We start from the raw sequence: 23707 nt of genomic DNA, 5'->3' as shown, positions 1-23707 counted from the left end.
CCACCCCTACTATTTAAGGGCACAAGCTGATTCCTAGCAGTTAGAGGAATCAGGCATTTATCAGTGTCCTAGTGTCATTCCTTTGCTGAATAAATACACAAATAAGGTTATTAAAAGATTATAAAAGACCCAGGGGGTCCCACCCTCTCAGAAGAGTTGGGGATGGGGGATGGGGAAGGATTGTGGGAGAGGGTGACTGGGAATGAGGGCAGTGAGGAGAGTGTAAAATGAAAAAAGAATGAGAGAGAGGGGGGGGAGAGAGAGAGAGAGAGAGAGAGAGAGAGAGAGAGAGAGAGAGAGAAAGGAAAAAGAGAAAAGGAAGGAAGGAAGGAAGGAAGGAAGGAAGGAAGGAAGGAAGGAAGGAGGAAGATGGAACCAAACCATCGAGGAGTGTTCCTCCATGGGTCCTGTCCCTTTCTGAATTCCTGCTCTGACTTTCTTCAATGGCAGACTGTTATGGGGATAGTTAACCTAAATAAATAGCCCACCCAATACCCTGACTAAAAAGCAATGTGGAGGATAAGTCATGTCTTCTTGAGCCTACAGTCCTAGGTCAGTCCGCCACTGTGGGAAAGTCAGATTGGGACACTCAGCATCAGTGCACACACACTAGAGAAGAGCAAAGCGAGTGGGTGCACCATGGTCTGACTGCTTCTGTTATGCTCCATTTGTCCACTCTCCCATAGTACTCACAGCTTGCTCCCTCACCTTCCACCACGTGTGTGTGTGTGTGTGTGTGTGTGTGTGTGTGTGTGTGTGTGTGCATGTGCTCATGCACTTGTATTTAGTGGCAAGTGTAGGGGTGTCCATCAAGTCTGATATGTAGCAGTCAGCCTGGGGTGAGCAGCAAGACTTGTCTCATAGTAGTTGGAAAAGGAGTGCACGTCTCAGGCTCATGCTTTGCCTTGTATGTGAAACATTTTGGTCTGAAGTTCTTCTGTGCAGATAGGGTTGATCGTTATGGCTCTGGAAAACTGTACTGTAGGCTGGGAAGCCATAAGAGCAGTGCGGGGGAGGGGTGGGGGTGGTGCATCTAACAGAACCTGTTGCACTGTGGAGCACTGTATGCAGGAAAGAAGGGGATTCCCAAACAGGCAGGCTCCTAGAAGTTTATGTGGGGTGTGTTTTGGATGCCATCCTAAAAGGCCTCATACCTACTCAAGTCTAAGGTAATGTGTGTGACTGGTGAGCAGTCACTAATGTTAGAGCACTGTATGAGGGACTTGGATGGTGTGGCAGGGGTGACTCTAGCAAGACCTGAGATTTAGCTGTGCATGTGAGGTTAGGACAGGAACCATAGGAACAAAATGTTAGTGATGTTTTGGCCAAGTGTCAGGGCTGTGCTAGCAGGGCATGTTGTGAATGAAAAGTGTATTTGGAATTGTGGGGGGTCAGGTGGTCCAGTACAGCCTGACACTTCCTGGCAGTGTCTGTGATATGGTGGGGAGTGGAGTGGTGTCTAGAGGGGCCTTGTGTATAGGAGTTGATACCGGGTTATGTAAGGTGACAATGGGCAAAGCCATGTCTCGCACAGGTAAACTCCTTGAAAGCAGACCCCACCCAACATCCTCCTCTGCAGCTGACCACATACAGTATTTAGCAGACCAAGTCAGATGAACTGCACCTAGAGAGCCCACATGGCTACTGATAGCTATAAATGAAGTGGAAACGATGGTTTCTTTGGAAAGTCAGGTTGTGTTGAATGGTGCTTTGCTGGGGCAGACACGTTAAGGAGTGTTTTGCTGAAGCAGACACAGGTGAAGGGATGTTTTGCTAAAGCAAGCACATGAGAGGATACATGATAAAGAAAAAGAATACATGCATGTATTGGTTTTTCTTACACTGTATAGCTTAGTTCATTTGTCAGAATTCCATAACGGGAATGCACCAAAAAACTTCTGGTGGTGTTCTGGTTGCTTCTTGCCACTTCTTCAGACTTGGGCCGATTGGCAGAGCGATGTCAGCTGATAGACCACAGAGAGTTTTTCTAAGACAGACTCAATGTGCACCACAGACAGTTTAAAGAAAGGGCATTGCTTAGAGCAGCAAATTCCAATCCCTATGAACAGCCCAGGGCCCCTGTTATGTCTTCAACCTGTTCTAAAGCCCCACATGGGCGGTGTATTCACTGTGATATTAGCTGTAGCTACTGCTTGCTATACTAGCCCTTGCTCCCACTCCCACTTTTGCTAAAAATTTTATTTTAGAATTATCTCTGGCCTATAGAAAATTGAGACAACACAGAATTTTGAGTCTCTTACCTGTGTTCCTATTTGAGCTTCTTAATGTACCACGTTTACCCAGACTCATGAAGCCTCACCTACCCCTTATTATCCACCCTGCTTTGTTCTGATCTTGACTTTCTCATATGCCTTTCGTGCCTCATCCTGCCCGGGCCCTGCACCTCACTTTCAGGTCCCATAGACTTTCTCCTCTGTATGGTGGCTGTCTCCCAGATTGTTATTGTTTTGATGACACTGACAGCTTTGACAAGTACTGGTCAGGCATTTTGCAGAATGTTTCATTTGGGTTCATCTATGTTTTCTCTGGCTGAGCTTGAGCCTGGCAGACCCGAGGAGGAGTCTGCAGAAGTGAACGTTCGTTTTCATTGCAGATAGTGGTGCATTAAGTGATATTATCGTAGTCACCTGGCTGAGGTGAAGTTCCTCAGTTCCTCGTCTCCCTCTCTTTACTCTACTGTACTGAAAGGAGCTCTCAGCAGATGTTTCAAACAAGGTATATCCCCTTGTTTTTGAGACCAAAGGTCCTATGAATGATGTTGTAATTATTCTATTATAAATCTTTTCACCTATTTAATAATATCAATATGAGCTCAGACAAACTATCCACTAGAATTTTATACGATGGGTTATTACTCAATCCTGGTTTATTACCTTCCTCATAGTTCAAGCTTTGGCTATTCAGAGGATCAGTAGAGGATCTGACGTAGACTGATCTCTCATCCCAACTCCACCCCTAACCCGCAATTTCCTTCTCAACACACTATGCCACTGAGGTATGAGGTACTCGAGGATCATTCTGTATATTCTGTATATTCTCTATGTTCCTGGTCCCTTTTTTGAGAGAATATTTGAAACCATGAACTCATGTCAATTTGATTAGACCCTGGCAGCTGACCAAGCAACAAAATGCATGTGTGTACAGTATACCTATTAATAAATGTTATCTTTGTTATTACCATTTATATCAGTCTACCAATGAATTCATGTTGTCCTTAGTTCATATACACCACTACACAGATCATCTAAACTTATTACCCTGAATGTGTACCTTCCTCTCCATGTGAGAGACACTAGTGATTTAGTCATTCAAATCGTTGCCTTAGGCTTCATCAGTGGGAAGATGGACTCCCATCATCTGCCTCCACTGTACTGAATTTCTACAGTACGACATTCGGGCCATTGTAGAACACACACATTCAAACAAAACAGCCACTATCTTCATCACACAAGCTGCAGTTACTATCAGTGGTCTGTCAGAATTGGACTTGATTCTCGATGCTCCCTCATGCAAGAATGAAGTAGCAAGTCATCAGACCCTCACCTGACTTGGCAGTCATTCCCCAGACATTTGTGTGCAGGTTTGCCCTTGTTGGTCTAGGCTGTCAGAATGTGCTAGAATGTATAGGCTGGGCAAGGTCTATTGGAAAGGGGCCCCATCCGTGTAGTAATTGGAAACCCTCACCAAGGCTGCTTTAGGGTCACCCAGGATCCTGCCAGCACCCCCTTACCCATCCTGTCCTCCAGAAGTAAAGCCCAATAAATCCCTCAGTGTGAGCTCCACTGGAATCTTCTTTGGTTGTCATGGGGTCTTATAAGAGACAGCTGCTGATTGTGACTCCCTAGGGAAAGAATCTCACAGCCAGACATAGATCTGGACAACTGCTGTTGGTCTGTTTGCCTCTTGGACAAGTCTGTTGATCAGAGAATGCAGCACTTCTTCCATATTACAGAGTGACTTCTAAAGTTACAGGAACTCTAAACACTCATCCCCTTTGATAATAGACTTGCTTAATATTTTTTATTTTACATTCTGCAACTTTTCCTGGGATTCTCTGATCACCTACATTCGTTCATTTATATTCTTTTTCTGTCTCTGTATCTGCAATACACTCATCTCCTCTGTGTACTTGTGTCTGTGTGTGTGTGTGTGTGTGTGTGTGTGTGTGTGTGTTTCTCAACCAGTGGTTAAAAATTGAGCCATTTAGCCAGGCTAGCATTGCAATTTACAACAAAGTCAATAAATGTCACTGCCCTTAAAACACAATCCACTTCTAGAGAATTCATGTGAAGCATTGTGACAGCCACAGGCATGAGTTATAGAGCAAGGCTGATGCTGTTGGTTTAGGAGATGGTTGAGTTGTTCCCTTGCACAAACCAAGAACTGAAAGCAAGGAAAGACAGAAGCCATGGAGATGGTGAAAGAAACAGCTTTATTCCTTTAGAATAGGTGATACCTAAGGCTAGATAGAATTCCTCTAAAAGGCTTCTGGCTTAGGTATTTTATAGTCCCATTATGTCCTCCCTTCCCTATAGTTTCTCAGCTCCCACACCTTGTCTTTTGTTCTTACAATGTTGTCTGAGAATAAGAAGACTCATGACAGGAAGCCTGCTCTCACTTTCCTAGTCTACCTGTGTCCATCTAACTCGCCTTCATTCTCCATCTCAGAGATCGACACCAATTTATGTCAGGAATGGGGGTGATGACCGCTCTGGCTGCTTCATGCTGTATGGGGGCGTAGTCCAAGGGAGTGTCTTCCCAGAAAGAGGGAACTCCCATGAGTTTGTCTCCTGGAATGGGTCTTATTTTGACTGGCAGTATACATCTGAGGCTCTATGTAAAGGACCACATGGCCCTGTAGAAGTAGAAGTCTAAAGGAGGAGAAAGGAGAACACTAGGGACACTTCATTATAAACAAGATCGGTGACTGTTTTTAGAAAAGTTCCACGTAGTAGCAACTGATCCAAGGCTGGTCAGGAGACTGATGAGCCCGGGACCTGCTCTAAGACACACTGGTGGCTGTTGGAAGGACCAGGCTCACAGTGAGGTCTTTTTCACATGGCTTCTAAAGAGGGAGAAAGAAAATCAGTTTAGCCCAAGAATCAAATGATTGTCTCTCTTGGGTGCAGGTACATAATGTGGAGCTGAGTTGACAAGGTTATAACATTTTATATCTGGGCAACATTTTTCTCATCAAGAAGAAAATCACTAGTGAGAAATGGTTGTCTAACCAAAATCTCACATGGGTTTAAAACATAATATCTAGGAAATATAGTCTCTTTAACTGTTCAAGAAATACACCAATCCTTTTTTTTTTTTTTTTGATTATACTTTCCTGCTGGGTGTTTAGACCCAGCAGGCCGACAAAATTAATCATATGTATATATATATATATACATATATATATATATATATATATATATATATATATATATTTTCTTGTCAAGGCCTGTTGAAGATATGGTACTTGGGAGTTTCTTGAGCTTGAGAGCATCTAACCTTCCTTTTACAACTGTGCTCATTCCATGTGAGGGTAATCTGAGGCCTCGTTTAGCCATGGCTTCCCTTGGAAACCTGGAGGAAACATCCATGGAAGATCCTGAATGGATTCCCCCTCCTGCCCCTTGTAGACTGGATATTGGTTATAGTAAACTGGGTGGAGTGTCCAGGGCCTCCCTGAACAACAGAAAAGGTGATTCCTTACAGTGAAACAGTTTAAGGGAGATGCTTCTTGGAGGGCAAAGTGGAATATATTTTCTTTTTTAATCCCTCTGACCACATTAGGATGGTCTCCAAGTATGGTTATTGAACATGCAGAATGCCACTGACAATCACATATTTAAATTCATTATGATTAAATAAACATTTCTACAGTCTTTGTAATTATTAGGGAGAATGGGTCATAACTCCATTGATTTAAGCAGAACTTTGACATCAACTTATTGAATTCTAACCATTTTCATACCTTATATAGCTTGCTCAGACCTGTATAATTTTCTTAAGCTTTCCAACTTTCTTTTTCATCATGAAAAATATGCAGGCATTTTCTGAGATGTAATAACATCCACAAGTCAGTAATCAACAAGCCTAGCTCTGTGGATCCTTTGCAACCTGACATAGCGTGCCTCAGTGTTGTTTTGCTCAGAAAATGGCACTATGTAAATAGCGCCTTAACAAAAGAAAGTTGAATTCAAAGCACATACTCAATAAATTAAAATTTCATGTGTGCACACTGTTAAATTATGGGGCCTGTTAGGTTTCTAAGTAAACCTTATTTAAAAAAAAAAAAAAAAAACATAAGGCAGTCTTTATAAAGAGAACACACATCTTCAGTGACAGAGGCCTAGCACCATTGATGATAGTGTGAGGGTTATCTGAGAACAAAAGTGGTCACAGTCCCAAAGATCACTGGGGTATCAGGGTCTATGGCACAACCAGTGAACATCTGCAAGGAGACTCTTAACCACTAGGATCTACTACTCCTAATGCATCCATCTCTGGTTCCGGGAGTTTCCCTAAAAGTCCCCAGAAGTACCTATGCATCACAGTCATCTTAAGCACACATCAAGCTTCACCCAGGAAGAAACCAGCCCATCTAACTCCCAACCTAGGCCAGAGTCTGTTCACAGAGGAGAGTACAGATTGGACCCCTATGAAGAAGTTTTAAATGTCTAGTGTATAAATGCATTAGGTGCTTCCTTTTAAGACCCTTGGGCCCAAGAGATCCCAATATGTGAGGGCACAGTCTTGGAGAGCCATTTCTGATGACCACCCTCTGTATAAAACAAGATACATTGGAACACATTCTAGATCTTGGCTTTCTCTCCAGAGTGTCCTCTACAGAGCTAACAGACACGAGTGTGTGTGCTTGTAACCACCTCTGACTCACTAGCAACTATGAAAGAAGAGGCAGCTTGTTCATAGAATTTCCTCTAAGATGAGTGCCCAGTGTCTCCTGCTAGGCTATCAGAGAGCTCTTCACACACAGCAGGGCCTCTGAGAAGCCAGAGATGTGAAAAGGAATGTCAGAATTGCCATCCAATCCAAAGTCCAGTTAAGGGAAATCCTGGCCCTGCCACCACTGTCCTGTCTCACATGACAGCAACTTCTGAGGCAGAACATTCATACTTCTCTTGAGAGTCCCAAGTAAGAGCAAGACAGGCACTTAGCAGCTCTGCAAGTTTTAGGAAAACAGTGAAAGCCCCTCAGGAATGCCAATAACTAAGAAATCTTTCTTATACAAAGAACTTTACCTCATAACTCATTCCTAACTGCCATTATTTGAGTTTCAAGCAATTTCCAATTTTGAACTCAAAAGAAGCTTGCTGGTAGACCAAGAGTAAAATGTCAACTGACTTAGTTCAGGTGCACTGGCCACTTTGCTCAGAGTCTCTTACTGGCCTATAGTTTCTAGGAAGATTAGGCTGGCCATCCAATGAGCCACGGGGATGCTCATCTGTTAGCTTTCCTTGCACTGAGATTGATGTTCTTTTACTACAATTCAGTGCCTCATACTTGCAATGAAGGTTCTTTGTGGACTGAGCAATTTTCCCAGCACTTAGACCCCCCCCATTTTATGGCTTACTTAATTTATGTTTTCATTTGCTCCTACATGTTTGTTTGCTTAGTAGATTTCTGATTACTTTTAAAATTTTGAACTTTGTAAATTTTATTTTTATTCTAATTTTCAGTTTTGTTGGAGATTTTTGTTCAGATTTGTAAAGATTATATATTAGTATTTCTTTCAGCCTTTTCTTTTTCCTTGCAATAAATTGCTTTGCCTCTAGTAATGTTCTGGATTTCATGGAATTTACTATAATTTGACATTTAGTTAGGTTTGACTTTCTAACATTGTTTTTGTTTGTTTGATCTAAATTTTAGTTTTTATTTTCTGGTTTATCTGTTGTATTATTCTTTCTGGCTTTGTTAAGCTTTTCTGATGTCTGATTTTGGATTGGTGTTTTGGTTTTTTATTTAGATGTTGCTTGGTTTTAAGTATGGCTTATTAGTTTTAATGATTTTTACATTATTGTGGAGTGAACCATCGCTTTATTTCTATCCCTTTTCACTTCTTTTTTTTTTTTTTTTTTTTTTTTTTATTTTCTCACTTGGCAATCACAACACTTATGAACTAGAACCCTTCTACCTCATTGCACTGTGAACTGCGTTTTGGTTTGTAACTTAGTGATCTGAGTTTTTGTTTAAATGCGGCTTTGTTCTTCTAGGTTTTAGTTGTTTCTTATACTGTCAGTCTTCATTTCTTCTGCAACTTTCTCTTTTTGAGGAAGCACTGTACACTACAATGTACAATAGCAATAAGGAGGCAGAATCAGGGCCCAGCGCTGTGCCTGTTCTCTTTGATGAAGATATACTCTCTACCCTAAACATTCCAGGCCAAGGCTCAATCTGCCACTGTCTCACAGGTAAACCAGTTACTGTAAAGAACTTGGGTGAGATAGGAGAAGTGGTTCCAAACCAGTGATTGCACATGGTTATTGTGAAGATACTAAACCACCTTAATGTCATTTCTTTCATTCAAATAATCAAATAGAATGCTTTTAATTCTTGGAAGTGACTGAAGGAGAAAAACTATTTCATCACATCCAGAAGACAGCATCCCGAAAGAGGCAAAAAAAAAAAAAAAAAAAAAAAAAAAAAAAAACCCATAAACAAACAAACAAACCCAACAGTTTCTCATTGCTGTAGGCTTTTGCCCTGATGAAGACACAGCTCACAGAGACCTGAGTTCTGATAACTTGTTAGTGGAATGGAACAGAATGGTAAAAATAATAAAGTCTTATGTAGCTTATATGGTTGTAATGTTCAAGCCTGATGCAACGTTACAGTTTGTTCCTTCCCCACAGAAGTCCTTCTGGATCTCCTGTATGATGACCCAAAATGATACATAGACCTTGGGTGTCACCTTATACTATGACAGGGGCCTATCCTATTTGCAACGGCTACATTATCAGAGCTTAGGAAAAAGCTTCTGCAAATGCAGTATGACATCCCCATGTCACTTTCCCAAGGACTTAAGAAACATTATTTTTAGCCCATTATTAATAATAAACACTAACCAGAAGACAATCGTACAGAATCTAATGAGTTACCCATGGCTATGAAAGGCAAAGAGGCTTTAACAAGTCACTGAGATGGAGACATAAGCTGCCAAGACTGAAATTGTGGCAGCCATGAAAGATAAGAGGTTTGATACCTATGACATAAAAGAACTTTTAACACACAAATGCTTGAAAAGCCATGGTCTTGTGCCATCTACTTAGGGACCAGGCATCCAGACAATGGTTATAAGATCCAAGCAAAGATTAGGGACTCAGCAGTGACATCTTTCTCTTCTGCTGAAGACCCTGACACTTTCTCTCTGTACCTCTAGGAGAAGAGCCAGGGATCCTTCCTTTGGACATTCATGTTATGAACTGCTAGAGACCAGTGAGAGCAAAGAGGGGAGACAAATGCCCCTGTTCTGCAGGAGAGGACAGCTATTCTGAGCACAGCCCACAAAGGTTATGGCTGAACCATATATTTATTCACTAAGTTGCAGTGGGGCACACACAGAAGAAACAAGCTTCTCTTACAGTTCATCCAAGAAGGCCTTCCAAAATGTCCCAAATACATTGGGACATCAGAATCTAGTTCAGGCCCACCCAGGGCCTTGGAGGGAAGGAGGGAGAAGGAAGATTAGTCTATTAAGCCCATTAAGACTGTGCTGCTGTATATTACCCTCCAAACCCTCATCTTTGTCAGAATTGTCAAATGAGAGTGTCCCACAAGAAATGAGTGGGCAAGGTAAAATTTATAAGAACAACTGACAGAAGAAATCCAGGTATAACTTGACATTTGGTTTTAGCTCTGCGTTTTCTCATGTCTTTGTCTATTCATAAACCAGAATTACATATATTCACAGGGTGAAACACCTTAGAGGTTATTTCTAGATGCCGGTTGATGGTTAAGTTATCCCTACCACCACATTTAACACTCCAGAAGACAAGTCCCACTGCGTGTTTATAAAGGCCTTGCGATAGTAAATTGTCTCGTGCTGTTTATGATCAATGAAAAACTAGATCTGGAAGCCATGTTTTCCCCCACTCCCAACATAGAAACTTGAGACCCAGCTCTATGTCTCAAAGTGTCCTCCAAGATCCTTTTTCTGAGGTTGGGTTGCCCTCTTTAACTCTAGGACACCCAAGGAAGGAAAAAAGTTATACAGCTCAAGAGTAAAGACTGTCTCTGAGAACAGCTTCCTGGTAATCTCTAATAGTTGTCACCATGGTTTATCCCATGATATAATAAATGTCTGCAGTGGGAATGAGAAGCCTAAGTTCCACCATGGATACACATTCATGAGGAAAAAGCTGGCTGCTTTATAGGGACTTGCCTGGTTGATTTCAGCTGGATATTTGTATGACCCCTAATTAGATCATGTTATACTTCTCTTAATTGGGCTATACAAGTCACCTCTGAGATGTTTGTAAACCCTCCAATTAAGTTTTCCTTTCATATTTGCTTATTCCACATTTTATTGCTAACAGTTTAAAAAATTTACTATTGTCTACTAAGTAATAAAAAATCATTTAAAGCCAGAAACATGTGTATAATAGATCATAATGTACAATTCTGCTTGTGAAGAACCTAACAACATTAAACTGGAAGTAAAGAGTAGGAAGACATTGCCAGAGGAGGAGGATGGAGTAAGACAGGGAGGAAGGTGAAGTCTTAGAGAGGAGGGAGTTGTATGGGGTAGAAACAGAAAGTAATGGAGAGAGAAAATAAAGGTCAACAAATGAGACAGGAGGGCACATCTTGGAGAGCGATGCAGAGCAGTGTGACACAGTCATGTGTCTCCTTGTATTTAAAGTGGGTAGCCACGGTACTTTGGACTCCATGATCGTGAGGCCACCGTGTTAGGGTCAGCTTTATGTGGACACACAAGAACAAGCAGGTGTACAAGTAGAAAACTGAAGCTACTTTGTGTTCTTCATTCTAGGACTCAACCATTCCCATAGGGAGGAGGGAATTAGAAAATGGCAGAGGTTCTTCAAGGCAGATTCTAGTCATCTATCATTCTAGCCCAAAGGGATTCATGTTGAAAGGAGAGGAAGAGATAATAGCAGCTCCGAATGAAAGTTGAATCAATAGCTGGAGACTTTTAAAAATAACCCTGTGAACTGAACCCGGGTGCAAACCCCAGTTGCTATTGGATCATAATGTCCTGTCTGCAGGAAATAAAAGCAGGTCTGTGTAGCTTTCAGACCCTGAAGGACATTGTTAGCAGTTACATGAGTGAGCGATGGGAAGACTGTTATTATAGGGCAGTTTATATTGGAAGTCCCTGAGGGGAATAAGCATGGCTGTAGCATTCCTGAGGAGGGACATGTGACTCCTTCAATGCACATGCAGGAATGCTAGTCTTCTGAGGACATCTTCTCCTTTTCAGATACACACCCAGGATAGTCCTTCTGAAGCCCAACAACAGATATGGACATTTCAGCAAGCTGAAACATTGGAGAGGTGCCAATGAAAGGGCTGTATTCTTGGGTGGGAGGTAATATGGCAAGAAAGAGAAGTGGAGATGCCCCATGTGACAGGATAGGTCCTGCTGACCTCTCATGCACCACAACAGCCTACCTACCAAATAAGAGCCTTGGAACATCTACCATCCTGCCAAACCCCTGTACTAGGTGACAGCTCACAGAGCTCTTTACATTTCTTCCTTCTGAAAAACGGAGCACAGAAACTCTCCTGCTCTGGGGAGATCTGACTCATACACAGATAAGTTCTAGGTCAGTGTGGGAAACCAAGCTCTGAATGGCCATCAGGAACTCAACAGACTGGTTTCTTTCTCTGTCACAAAGTTCTTTCTGCACACAGAACGGAAGGATATGAATGAAAAGTTTTCTAATCATCTTTCATCATGGAGACATAAAACCTGAGTTTGTCCACGTAGAACAGAAGGTCATACAGTGAGCTGTTTGTAGCTTCAGACCATATGTGGCTACTTCCTGTGGCATGCTGGGAAAGAGTGTGAGGATGAAGCTATTCTTACAGCAGCCAGCAAACCAACACTGGCTGGCTCTTGTACAAATGCTGCTTTCCTGAGAATTCTCAAGCCACAGACTCATTAATGCATCCCTTAGTCCCCAGATGGGAGTCTCCAGGACTTGATCACCCCCTGCAGGCACCATCTCTGCACAATATGGTAGGGACCAAATCTCAGGTCACTGGAGATCTAAGTCCTCCTCCTGCTTTGGCTCCCACAGGTTCCTGTGCATCTCACAGTGTACAATGTGCCTAGTCCTTCTACAAAGGCCGTCATAGTCTTTACAGTCCCAGACTTGCTTCAAAGTCCTTGTACATCGGCTCCTCTGAGACTCAGTGTAAGCTCTTCCTGTGACCTTCTGTAAAACAGAAGTTATTGATGTCCAAGGTACAGTCACTCAAGGTAAGAATCCCATCCCCAAAATGAGAATCACAGAAAATAAAATAGTCAAGATCATATCTAGATGTAAATCTTGTTAAAAGTCCTGGCTGGGGATGTCTTAGGCCCTTGGAGAAAACAGACTAATGTATAGAGAATTTCTTGTGCATTGTATGGAAGCTTCCCCTGTCAATAAAAAGCTGATTAGCCAATGAGCTGAGGCAGGAAGTATGAGGTGGGAGTTCTGCAAGGAAGAGAAGAACTCTGGGATTCTGTCAGAACAGGAAGAGGTTCTCCCTGAGCTCTAAGGAAATGGAAGCATGAAGCTGAGAAGAGGTAACCAGCCATATGGAAATCATAGAATAGAACAAATGGGTTGAGTTATGAGTTAGTTGGGGAACAAGCCCAAGTTTATGGCTTGACATTTATTCACATATAATTAAATATTAGAATTGTTATTTCAGGAGCTGGGCTGCAGGTGGATATGTTCGACAAGGGATGCCCTGCATGGGGCTCTTAGAAACCAAGCTTAGAACCTCAGAAAAAAAAATGGATAGAAGATGGGGGACAAAACCACTTCCAAGGGCAATTTCCTGGCTGGGCAGGAAGAAAACCCCTTTAAGAGAGTGCAAGAGTAGGCAGTGAGCTAACCCTGCTGACAGAGCTGCACTTCTGTCTCTCTGGACCAGAACCTGAGGGCACAGTAGCTGCAGCTTCATCCAAGCTCATCATTGTTCCAGAGAAGCACCAAAGGTCAGCTAGAGAGCTACATGGTCTCAGTTCAGGCCCATGCAGGGGAAGACTACAGCTGCCTAGAGAAAGGGACCAACTGGAGGCTGTGGAACTTTAGTGAACTGGCGACCATAGCCTGCTACACTGAGCTAAAGGGGCAGATGAGCCACCATAGACCTGTGCTGACCTAGGAACCTGCAGAGTTTCCGCAGAGCTTTGATGGGACTCAAAAGCCCCAAACTTCTAAACTGGTAAAGTATTAATTTTGAAAACAATAATAGAGAAAAAACCTAAGTATAAATAATCATAGAAAGTAGTTTAAAATAAAGTTTTTAGAGATAGAATGAAATAAATTTAATGAAGTAAGGGACATCGGGACGAGAGGCAGATGACATGGGGCTTGGGACTCTGTATAATTTACTTTAAAGAGGTTAAAGAGATACATGGTGATGACCTAATTGGAAGTGATACATTACCAATTATGATACCATTACCAATGAGTACCACATTAAAACTCCTTATTTTAATCCTGATAGTCAAGATGGCTTCTATGCCTTCTCAAAAAAAGGGGGGGGGGTGTAGATTTAGGTTAAGCCAATACATGATGTACAGGGAGAAGAGGTAGGGGAAAGGAGAGGAAACAACAAGGAGGAGTTAGAGATTAAAACAGAAGAGGAGGAGGAGGAGGAGTAGTGAAAAAGAACTGGAACAGAAGGACAGTTAAGGGCAAGTGAGAAGGGACCTCCTGGGAGGGGAATGGAGAGTGTGGTGGTAAATCTGCCCAAAATAGACTCCCAGCCTATTTCCTAATTACTGAGCTGTGTTTTCATTGACTGGGTTTATTTGGGTTGAAGAGGAAAATACAACAAATTGGTGATTGGGTTGAAGAGGATGTTGCAACAATTGGTACCCAACGTTTGGTTTAGAACCCAACTAGCCTAAGTCTAAAGTTCACTGCCCCCTCCCCCACTAAAATAAAGATCTGGGCTGGAGCAGTGTTGGATTGAAAGCTGACTGGGTCTGAGGGGCTGACAGAGAACTGCAGAGAGGCTCCCTCCCCCAAACCCTAGGCAGAGAGCTACAGCCAGGGGAGTATCAGTATCCAGTGTCAGGAAACATGGGGAGGGACAGAAGTCTCTGGGGCACAACTGCTTGTGAAGTCCCCTGAGACCAGCACACAAGCAACTGCCAGCTGTGACCCAAAGAGGCCACTCTGGAGGAATAAGGAATTGGAGAGGACCACAGTGTTTTGAAATAAACAGCAGAAAAAAGGCAACAAATTGGCGATTTAGGTTGAAAAGGATACCATAACAAGGGAGATGGTATTGGGGGAAAAGGGATAACACCTGAAATGTAAATACAGAGAAGATCCAATAAAAGAGAAAGAAAAAAAAACCTGAGGTACAAGGGTATGAAAACTTATATTAAGTGACAAGGCCATTGTTTATTCAAAACTACACAAGACACAAGAGTTCATATTCCTGCCAGAAACCAAATCTTTGTGACAGATCTTGAGTTCATGGGGAGGACATATTCTAAGTCTTTTTATCTTTCAGATCCCGAATCTCCTTTGAAAATCACAAGGCTTTGGTGTTTACATCATGCTTAATGGTGTCCATTTGGACACTGCCTTTCTTTCTTCTAGTTTGTAACACACCCTGACAGTTCCCTTTTCCTCTTCTCTGGGAAAATAAATACTAGTACTAAACAAATTAATAAAGCTCTGACTTGATAGGCACAGGATTCATTGATAAAGTTTAGTAAAATGTCACGCTCTGAAAACAAAAATAAAAACTAAAACGCCTCTAGCCACTTTAATTTTTCTTGTTTTCAAAGTCCTTCCTTCACTGAAGAACCCTTCTTTCTGCCTGTATAGTATTTCAGAACTAAGGCCCAATCCACCCAAAGAAGCTCACTCTTGCTTCCTAGGAATTTGCTTTATGTCTCCAAATAGAAACAAGCACTGATACTGTCAAGAGCTACACTGAAAAACATTTACCCTTCTTACATGGGCCTGAGTGCTAGTGAATCCTGAGTCTACTGAAGGTCATCATAAAACCAGAGACAGTAATGAAGAGCTTCTCTATGAGCTCACAGAAGCAACACTGTTTAAAAGGTTGTCAAGCCAATATAATAGTAATTGTAATCTTGACATATATGTAGCAGGAATGAGTGAGGTTTCATCGTAAAAGTATGGTGGACAACAGGACTTGAGCAGATATCCTGTGGGAGCTTCCATTTAGCTTCATAAGACATGTGTGAAGACAACAGAGTATTTCTATTTCTAGACATGTCACCTATGTCTGAAGGAGACAAAAACCCCTCTTCACTACTGAAATGCACCCTTGTGCATTAGGCTTAGTGCTAAACACCATATTCAGCAAGCAGCATTACAGGCTAGGGCTTGTTCAGGAAAGAACAGAAACACTGACAAAGACTAAGATAGCAGCAGAATTTCCTCACCCAATGATCTCCGAAAAACAGGTCCAACTCCATCTAAAGCAAGCAGCCTTTCTACCAGGCTTGATGGTCTCAGAAGGAAAAAAAGAATTTCACGATGAGAAGGATGATTTTAACAATAGTCCCTTTGAAAGCAGAGGTGTTCTCAGAGATCCCACTCCAAGACAAGCTTCTCATGTCATTTGTCAAGTATGTATTGGAATCCCATTATGTGGCAGACACAAAGTACACCTTGACACCCCTGTATCTCTTCCTGTGATATGCAGAAAGCAAGCTGAGCAAGCCATGGAAACCAAGTCAATGGGTAGCATTCTTCCCTGATCTCTGTGTCAGCTCCTACTAGAGTGTGTGCCTTAACTTCCCTTAGTGGTAGATTATAGCTTGTAAGCTCCATAAATCCTCTCCTCTTCAAGTTGGTTTTGGTTGTGATTTTAATCACAAACAGAAAGTAACTAGAACACAAAGAAGTATGACTCTTCCTTGTCAGTGACGGCATCATCTCGAGAAAGTCATTGAACTTCCCCATGCTTGAATCTACTTGTCTGTATGTAAAATATGACAGTTCATTTCCAGTAAGGACAATAAAAGTACATGAAAGTCCCAGGAGATTATAGGTTCATGTTATTATTATAACTTTCTAGGTGAAAAAGTAGCTTACTTATGGAAGTATTTTTTTAATATTAATGTTTGTGTACTGAAATGAGTAATGAGGGTGCATTCGCCCAGTCTAGGTGTGCAGCTTGAATTTATATCAGTTGTGCTTTGTGTTTTTAGTGCAGCCATTTTGGGGTTGGAGATTAAATCTCAGGTGTCGAGCGCCCCACTTCCTGCCAGCAGAAAAGTCTTGCAACAACAGGATTCTTCTGTGAACAACTTTTAATGTACAGCACTCTGAGCAGGGGACCCACGGGGAAGAAAAATGCACTGCTTATATATGCCCAGGAGACTCGTGTTGCTACCTGATTGGTGCATCCTCCAGTAGCTCATTAGCATGCCCCAAGAGCAGGCTGTGACTTCTGTGTTGTATGAGCACTATGTCTCTCAGGCTGGGCAACAGCTCTGTTAGCTGAATTATAGGCCGGGCAGCTGGCGCCATCTATTGGTGAGGCACCAATGGCTCCCAACACTCAGGTGTTGTCATTTTATGGGGGCTAAGAGGATCTGAGTTAGCAGTAGCTGGCTTTCTGCAGGCTAGCCACAGTAGGCAGGTGGCCTGGCAAGTGTGAGGGACTTGGCAGCATGGGGGCTGGCAAGACTGCTGGTGCTGTGCCAAGCTGGATTTAGCAGGGATCAATTTTTGAAACTACACATTACAACCTCCCTACTAGAAAACCAAAGTTAGCTCAGGTTTAACTTGCATGTTTGTCAATTGCTCGGCAGTCCTTTGATTTCCAGCAGAGGAAACCAGTCAGCTGTACACGATTAACTAAAACCCAATAGTCTGTGACCATGGCAAGAATGAGTAATTACAGTTTCTAAGACTTAGTGACTCCAGCTAGTAATCACACAGAGGTTGTATTCTGTATAAACATGTCTTCCTCTTTCAAACTTCTAGTCATGTCTTGTTTCTTTAGGGCACTATTATTCTGAGTACCTTGCAGTTTTGTTTTATTTTGTGTGAGATAGGTACATAGCTTTTCCTAGCAAAAAATTTTAAGGGAATTTAAGTTATTAAGGTGATAGCAGCCAATGGCAGGTTTGAAAAAGGGGTAGAAAACTAGCAGATTACTGGGCTTTCCCAAGCACAGCCTTTAAGAATGTAAATTGGGCAGAGGTCCTGATCCAAGGACACAGCTGTGAAGGTTTAAATGAGATAGTTTGAATAAGAACCCTGCTGGCTTGCTATTGACACTGTTTGAGAAGTCTAGCAAATGTGGCCTTGCTTGAAGAGGATTTGTCACCTTTGAGGTTTCAAAACCATGTGCCAGTCCAAGTTTGCCCTCTCTGCTTCTTTCTGCTTCCTGCTTGCAGTAGAGATGTGAGGTTCTGGCTCAGGCAGCCATATCTGTCACCTGCTGCTCTCTTGTCCCCAATTATGTATACTCATACTCTGGCACTAGAAGCCCCCATAATAAGTTGCCTTGACCATGGTGTTTATCACAGCAATAAAAGAATCACTAATACAATAATGTCATAATGTTTCCTGTTTATGAACAAACCTAGGCTTTATACACAAGACCGAGTAGCTTTACCACATGGACAGGGAATCGAGCTGGTTGATAAGGTTATTTCCTGATAAGCTACAGACAAAGAGATTCAGAGTAAGGCTAGTAGAGGTGGCCCATCATCCCTTCAGCAATGCCCCTAAGAATTCCCGAAGAGCTAGGGTAGCAGCCATGGCTTCTCAGCAGAGGCACCTGAGCATCGCATCTAAGCCTCTGCCACTCCAACCATCCTGAGTCACAGCACCTAGGCCAAAATAGTGCCTTCTGCAAGGATACCACTTACCTAGGCCACATCCCAACAGCTCTTTCTGCCCCTCTCCCAATCCACTCAGCTCCAAAACTCAAAACAGGTTTCTATTTTAAACCTGTTCCCTGTCTTAAAGTGCCATACCCCCGTATTTTATGATACTAAATAATTCAACACCTACTAACATGAGATTGTTTGAGAAAGAATATGCTCATGAAAAGTGTTCAGCAGCATGGAGAACCAGAGGGAATCAGGATTTCCATCTGACAGAAATCAAAGTCATGTCTTTCAATGCAAAACAGTGCAAGAATTTAAATCTCTTGGCATATGTTCTGGAGAAAACATCAACTTGCTCTAAATGCCAACACAAATTTCCTCCTAGGAGAGATGTTAATAGGCAAATAAGCTCTTAGGTTCCAGGTTCCAGGTGGTAGGGTGCATAAGATAAATACTAAGTGAGCAGGTAGGGCGGGTCTGGGGAACCTGTCTGCAGGTCTGGGACAGAGTCCTAGTGGAGACAGTGTGATGGGTAGGGTGACTGACTGAAGAACAGTTAAGTGGTGTAGCTGGTGGTAGAATGATTGACAGACAGGCAGGCTCTGGAATCCTGGATTTGATTCCACATCTGAAAGGTGACTGGGGATGGAAATGGTCTGTCTAAACGATTCTTACACAAAAGTAAAATCCACTCATGTATTATTCCAACCTTGGTATTTAAACTCCCCTTACTGAAGAAAAAGAAAAGTCTCTTAAGAATACCAAATTCATATTCAACCTCCAGACCGGGCCTGGTCCAATGTCCTGTGCTACCACCAAGCTTGGAGAGTCCTCCTGACCCTGCCTGCACCCTCTCTAATCCTCACACTTACCCATGGGTCTCACAACCAGTGTCAGTGGACTTACTAATAGGCCCTTCTGAACCTTTCCCAACCTTCAGGCTTAGGCCTAGTAGCACATCATGTTTGTCAGTGCAGCCTGCTGTGTCACATCACATACTTTACCAATGAAGGGCGTCCACATGCCCAGGTCATCATGTAATTGACAATCTAAAAGGTCAAGTCCACATGCCCAGGCCCTCCTAAACCCACCAGTCCTACAGAAATGTTCTGTAATGAGAATTAACTCGATGACCTCCAGGACACAGAACTTAAAAGAACACTCATAAATTTCTACAACGAATTTAAGGACACAAGAGACATCTCTGCATACTTAAAGAAAATAAATGCCTGAGAGCTACCTAAGAAAAAACAAGCTTACAACTGAATGAAAGGAGGAAGACAATCCAGGGTTTGGAAACCAAAGTCAATAAAGATAAACGGTAATGAGAAATCGGGCTGAAATAAAGATAGCTCAGCACAACTCAATAACCCAAATAGAAAACTCTTGGGAAAGTCAAGTAGAATGGATCAGGAGTCAAAGATAAAAGGAGTACTTACTCCATGCGTGTTACAGCATGAACTTTAAAACTCATCCAAGAAAGACCAAGAAGGGACCTTAGGGCACAATTTCAAGGTCAAACCTTAAGATCACAGGCACTGACAAAAGAAACCAGTTGTCAACTAGTGGTCCAGACCAGATCTTTAACACGATCTATAACCAATCCCAGCCCTCCGGAAACTATAACAAGATGATTCTATTCCTAGTGTCTGGGGATGGAAGATGTTCATCTAAGGGATCTGTAGGGTTCATTTGGTGGTGTAAAGGAAAGACAGTGGCAGTTGCTAAGAAAGTGCAGCAGAAAAGCAGAGCAGGAACCAGGGGAAGAAGTAAATCACAAAGGTATTTAGAGTTACAGTTGTATTCACGGGGCTGGAGGAAGCCCAGAGCTAAGGGTCCATCCCAGGGGTCTGGGGCTGCTGGACAGTTTACAGGATGTCCAGAGACCGCCTCCTCTAGGCTCCTCCCCTCTTGCTGACTGGCTCTGCCCATGCCCTGCCATACCATCCATTAGTAATGTCTCAGGTACAATGTTCTGGTCCCAGGAGACAAAAGCATCCCCTCTTAAAGGGGCCTACCTTCGTTTTTCCCATTGGCTTAAGATTCCCTGACTCTTCTTCAATCACAAGTTCAAGGTCAGCCTGTGCTTTATAAATTGTCGCAAAAATCAACAAAACAAAACCCAAAACAACCAAAAAAAAAAAAAAAAAAAAAACCAAAAAACAAACAAAAAAAAAAAAACCCAAAAAAACAACAACAACAACAAAAACCACCCAAACAACAGAAATAATGTATGACCCAGGAATTTTACTTCTGAGAATGTCTCAAAAAGATGTAGGGACATGAACAGATCATTATATGACCACAGATACAGTATTATTTATAACAGCCCCAATGTAAAAGCAACTGGGAAATGTGCTATATCTCTATCACAGAGTAGTACTCAGATTTAACCCAGGGAGGAAATCAGGAAGCATGGCACTATAGGAGGCTTGTGGGGGAGGGTGGCCATCAGGTCATCCAGGATAGCACTGAGTTCATTCTGTGGGACTGACAGAGGATTGTACATCCTGGAAAGAAGAGGCACACACAGAGAGCATAAGCAAGAGGAGAGTGAAGGGAGGGTGGAGAGATCCCCACAGGGGACTGAAAACACCCCCCAGGTGGAGCTCTAGGTAGGACTTCTTAGAAGTTCCCTTTTGCTGCTCTCTTCCCTGCCTCTCACTGAGCCCAGCCTGACCACCCTTTAGCAATTTCTAAGGATTGCAAAGTCTAGTGTAGAACTTTTTTAGAGCAGAGGAGCTGCTCTCAAAGTGGCCATTTCCTGTTTTCCAGATCAGGACATGCTTGCCCAAATTCCCTGATGCTTCTTCGTTACCATATGCAAGATGCTTGAGGAAATTAAGCTAGGAATCTGTAGAGTGGCCACAAATGGGCAAAGTCCATAACGACTGCATTTATGCAAGATAAATAGGTTAACACAAAAGGACGATGAAAAGCAGGGTGAAATAAAAACACTGTTAAATAGATGCTGAAACCACTGTGGTGAAGGGCCTTAGCAAAGGTGCAATAGCAACAAATGGTGTGGTGTGACTTTTAATCATGTGCAGTAGCATCACAATCAATGCACAGTAAGTCAAGGGTCAACAACCATGATGAAAACAACTGTGAACTTCTAGAAAATAGAAGTTGGCCACATGGTTTCATGGTGAGCTTTGTAGACACAATACAATTAAGTCATGTTCTATGCAAGAAGCCACTACAATGTGGGAATTTATTTAAATCTGTTTTCTAGGTCTGTTTGCTAAGATCAAGGGAAAAGGGCAAATTCCTGTTCTGCAAATGAGGTATGGTCTTTTCCTCAAAACATTCCCTGCAGGAGGGAAAGGAAGGCTCCTTCAGGAGGTAAGTAAACAAAAGGTTTCAAGTCCAAGAAAGTAGAATCTTGGAAAATTCTATAATGCCCCTCCCTGGTTTGACAAAAACCTATAAATAGCACTGGGGGAGGAGCTGACCAGCCAGGGCTGAGAAAAGATCTCAGGACTGTCAGCTGCCTGCAAACCCTGCAAGAAGCTCCTGGCTTTAGTCTCCCTGTGCTGTGTGGGCTCTCCAGAGAGACTGCACTTTGTAAAACTGTGTGCTGTGTGGGCTCTCCAGAGAGACTGCACTTTGTAAAACTGTGTGTGGTGCTTTGCCTGCATATATTTCTGTGCACTATGTACACAACTGGTGCCAAATATGGAGGCCAAGTGAGGGCAGCTGATCACCTCTGTCTGTAGCCACAGAACTGTTCTGTGCAAGCTAGAAGTGAACCTGAATTCTATAGACAAGAAGCCACTGCTCTTACCCCAAGTCACCTCTTCAGCCCCACAGCTGCTTTTAAAAAGTCGCTCCTGTAAATAACCTGTGGCCCACACTCCTGTTAGTAACCCCAACAAAAATCATTGGTTCATCAAGCTGGACTTGAGTGCAGTCCCTACTGTGGTCTACTGTTGGTTCACTTTCAGAGGTGAGATGTGTCTATTTCACATCCTCAGGCCATGTGTGTCCTACAACAGCAAAACACCTTTTTGGCGTATATTATTTATAGATAATAATATACATGTTATCATATTCATTCCCCATTACCCTTTTGCTGCATCCTGCTTTCATTAATCCCCTCCTCTTCCCAACCAGACCCCACTTTCCCATATTTTGTGTGTTTGGTCAAGTGAGTTCAGTCAGGGTTGCTAAGGAGCATGGGCAGCAGAACAGTGGCTATATCATTAAAAAAATCTGGAGACCCCTCCCCCATCCCCATTAACTGCCAGTATGTCCTCAAGGAAGAGTGAGTGGCTCTTCCTAAGGACCTAACAGCAGCCCCTAACCACCTACGAACCCTCAAAGAGGGGTCGTGTCTAATGAGCACGGCACCTGTCCATCCTAGAATGTTGAAACGCCAAGTAATTTTGAATGGATTTACTCTGGGAAGTTTTCATGCAGATATATATTCTGGTCACCTTTGTTGCCTGACCCTCTCTTGTCCTCTTCCTACCACCACCCACACTTCATCCCATGGTAGTAACCTTTTGTTTCTGATCATGGCCCCTTGGGTCTAAGGAGAGATGCTCACATAGAATGGATGTGAAGGATCCATGAAAGACAGTGACTTTCTTCCTCCAGTAGCCCACCATGGACATTAGCTCTCCTAGTCAGAATGCCATGACCTCCCCAACCCCGTCCCATCTATGACAAGCAGGATCTTCCCTTGGCAAGGCCTAGTAGTGCCCCTGTCAAGAACTACTGAAAAGTTTTATGGTACTAAGTGTGAAGTCCAGGGAGATATGGCTACAGATCCATTCAGAAGTGGTAGTCAGTCGCGGATTTACTTTCTGGGGTGGATAAATGTGTGTGTTGTGTATCCCCAGGAGAAGCCTATCTCACAACAGCAAAAGACATATTTTTGGTATGTCAATTGGAGAGAAAATAGGTTACCCCCTATCAGTCTGGTGGTTGGTGCAATGATCGGCAGGTGGTCTGCATGGCAGAGGGCATGGGACTCAGTACACTTGCTGAGGACTTTTCCCCCTCAGGATCTTCATTCCCGGCACACTCTGGCACCATCGAATCTATCAAGCCAGGAGAAAGCTTCCAGCTCAGCTTCCCCTTGATGTCTCTACATCCTAAATCCACAGCCGTGGAGATTTGGGCAATAGGAGGCTACACATACAGCCCTGGTGGGAAGTGTGCTGTATCTAGGCTGCATCTTATATAGGCTCAAGTAGCTGCAGCCGCTCTGAATTCATGAGAGCCATGACCATGAAGATAGCATTTCACAGCCCTCCCCCTATCGTCTGGTGCTTGCAACCCCCATCTTCTAAATACCCTCTGAGCTTCAGACAGAGAGAAACGGGTGTCCCACTGAATACTGAGCACCGATCAGTCACTTGCTCTTAGCACCTTGGCCAGCCATGAATTTCTTCACCATAAGCCTCTTTCATCATGCCACAGGTATAAACACTATGATGCAATGCTGAGGTGGCCAGACTTGTGCAGGTGCTCCTGAGTTCATACATGTGGAACATGATGTTGCCTGGAGACAGAGTTTCATAAATTTCCACTGCCTCTACTGTCTCTTGGAGTTTTTTTTTCCCCATTCCATCTTCCACACTGTTACCTGAGTCTTGGAATGATACTGATGTCCTCTTCAGCACTGAGTGTTCAACAGTCACC

This window comes from Micromys minutus (assembly GCF_963924665.1).
Source record: "Micromys minutus genome assembly, chromosome: 18".
NCBI lineage: Eukaryota > Metazoa > Chordata > Mammalia > Rodentia > Muridae > Micromys > Micromys minutus.
The sequence above is the reverse complement of the archived record's forward strand: the minus strand, read 5'-3'. Positions refer to the sequence as shown.